The sequence below is a fragment of the Lithobates pipiens genome, unplaced genomic scaffold (assembly GCF_037356315.1).
Source record: "Lithobates pipiens isolate NorthernLeopardFrog02 unplaced genomic scaffold, aLitPip1_a1.2 Scaffold_1, whole genome shotgun sequence".
In the NCBI taxonomy this organism is placed as follows: domain Eukaryota; kingdom Metazoa; phylum Chordata; class Amphibia; order Anura; family Ranidae; genus Lithobates; species Lithobates pipiens.
Window position 1 is genome coordinate 57,098,878 of NW_027507685.1, and position 2,746 is coordinate 57,101,623.

The window sequence follows — 2,746 nt, forward strand, 5'->3', positions numbered from 1 at the left end:
AAGGCAGCGCTGGAGAAACTGCTTGGTTTTGTAAAGACCATGGTCCCCACGGCAGACATGACCTATGTGAAGGCCAAAGTTGGTGCTCTGAGGAGTACATATCTCAGGGTGTGCAAGAAGTACCAGAATTCCTTGAGATCAGGAGATCCAGATGCCATTTATATCCCCAGGATGGTGTACTACGAGAGGCTGCATTTTCTGGCAGACCAGTGGGAACCCAGGCCTCCACTCTACAGTCTTCCTTTAATGCCCCGTACACACGAGAGGACTTATGTCCGACAGACTTCCAAAGGAGTTCCGCCGGAGTTCCGCCGGAGTTCCGACGGAGTTCTGACAGACTTTTCGGCCGAACGGACTTGGCCACACACGATCACACTAAACTCCGACGGATTCGAACGTGATGACGTACGACCCGACTCGAATAAGGAAGTTCATAGCCAGTAGCCAATAGCTGCCCTAGCGTCGGTTTTAGTCCGTCGGAGTAGCATACACACGAGCGGAGTTTTCGAAGGGGACCGGGTCCGGCGGAGTTCCGTCGGGAAAATGTGAAGCATGCTTCATTTCTAAAGTCCGTCAGACTTTTGCGAAGCTAAAGTCCGTTGCAGCCCACACACGATCGGATAGTCTGACGGACTCGGTCTGACGGACTTTGGATGTTGAAAAGTCCGCTCGTGTGTACGGGGCATTAGGCTTCCTTCACCCCCAGCTGAGGCTTCTAATGTCCAACCTGGGCCTTCCAGGCAGCAACATGTGGAGGGGCCCAGCTTGAGACAGGTATAGCATTGTTCAACATATTTCTTATCGTCATTTAATGATGTTAACTAGATGTTATTATTGATCAGTAAGTTGTGATTTAACCAAGTGGTTTACATATCAATTGACAGTAGTGACCAAAAATGATTGGGACAAGAATGAAAAATGCTGGGCTCAGAATGATAGTCTGTTCTATTTGGTAACATTCAATTTGCAACAGTCATGAGCACCAAATTGTGTGATTGATGGCCAAAAAACAAAAACTATGTCCCATTTTCTATAAATATTATATCCACAAATAGGAAAAAGGGAGGGGGGGGCCAGGGGATTTTTTAACGGTACATTAATTAAAGAGACAAAGATTTCTTAAAAAAGAATTCATAGCTTTAATGTTGGAAATATGTTAAAATTATTTTGGAGAAACCAAAATAGCAAAAATATAATAGCAAATACACATTTTATACAAAAAGTTACATGACACAAGATATAGGGGATCCTGAAATTGTTAGTTGCTGAGAATGATCATATATCCTCCCGACATGTTTCGCGTTTTTGCTTCTTCAGGGGAGTATGCAACTAACATGAACATAAACATAAAGAGAGGTTTAAGAATACAGAAAATACAATTATGCCATACAATTAGATACACATAAATTTCAGAACATTAGGTATGAAATTGGTCTCAATTTGCTCAGTCCAAATGCTTACCCTGATATAATCATTTCCTGCATCGCAACCCACAGGCCAACAGATGGTGAAATAGATGACAAGAATTAGGTGACAGGATCAAATGCTAAAAACAACCCAGCCTCATGCAGGGCATAGATGGAGGTAGACAAGCGCTACAAAGATCAAAAACAAAATCCAGAGATAAATACCAAGTATGACAAGTCCAGCACAGGTATTAAAAAATGTTAGTTTGTAACAAAGTGGGTAAGTAAATATCAGTCCCTAAATTATAAAAGGGAATTGGGGCTGAGAAACATGCCTCCATAGTAGGATATGAGATGCTTATTATCAGAGGGATGGAACAATTGATTTTAATTAAGCCTAATTAGTATAAGGGTTGAAAGAAGTGGCTACTGGGGGTATACTACAAAAATACTGTTAAAGAGAGTAGAAGGAATAAGAATTATTTTTACCTGCAGTTAGAATCAGAGATGAAAGAGTTAATTCCATATGATGGTATTGGTGCAATGCAAATGCAACAAGTTACAAAAAAGGAATCAATTGATTCATTATGATGTTTTATAAGTTGCAGAGTGCAGCGATATGCTGCCACTGCCAGGCTGAACCTACAAGTAAATAAAAAGAAGGATGACTAAATATAGGTATAGAAAGATGAGAGGCGGTATTATAACAGTATAAAATTCAGCTAAAGAAATATATTTACCAAGAGGAAAAGTTAGCGTGGCGGTAGTATCTGTGCTGAACCTGCGCTACAGATGAAATGACAGCGCTGCCTATTTATATCCCCCATCCATCGAGCCGGCGTCTGACGTCACCGGCTCGATGCGGACAGCCATAGGTGGAAGCAGTGAGCATGTGCAGAGCCTTTCAAGTCGGCATCTGAACTACCAACCCCATAATGCCTCAGTGCTGACACGAGGTTAATTTGGACAAATGCTGATGGAGATGGGGCTAAGCTGACTCTCCGCCCTTGAAGGGGGCGGGAAGACACAAGTCAGCATAGAGGGCAGAAGAAACGACGATTATCATGGCTTTTAACCCTAGAGGGGATTACATGCTCCCTGCCACCTCAAGTCGGGCGCCGCCTGGGGATAATACCCAGCTGCGCCCTTGGGTGTCCATATGCCCTTGCATACTTGGAGCAAGGGAAGATAAAAAGCAGAGTATCAAGTCCAAATCAAAAAATATATGGCTTTGGATTGCGGTGCAGGGAAGGAGGGAGAAAGCAAAGCTCCTCAATGTGGGTGGGACTCATAGAGAGCAACAGAGATCCCAAGTGTGCAAACCATGAAACCCACCTTGG

At 43.3% G+C, this 2,746-nt stretch overlaps 1 long non-coding RNA gene across 2 annotated transcripts; it reads right to left on the minus strand.

Annotated features, from left to right (window-relative positions):
- Positions 1-1,115: 1,115 nt before the first annotated feature.
- LOC143988083 (uncharacterized) lies at positions 1,116-2,309 on the minus strand. Of its 2 annotated transcripts, XR_013276750.1 has the most exons (4): positions 2,147-2,309; positions 1,896-2,048; positions 1,462-1,595; positions 1,116-1,329 (listed from the first exon to the last, which is right to left on the minus strand). It is a non-coding gene; the product is annotated as an uncharacterized LOC143988083 (long non-coding RNA). The 2 variants fall into 2 exon arrangements; XR_013276749.1 differs by having other exon boundaries at positions 1,896-2,309.
- Positions 2,310-2,746: the final 437 nt, after the last annotated feature.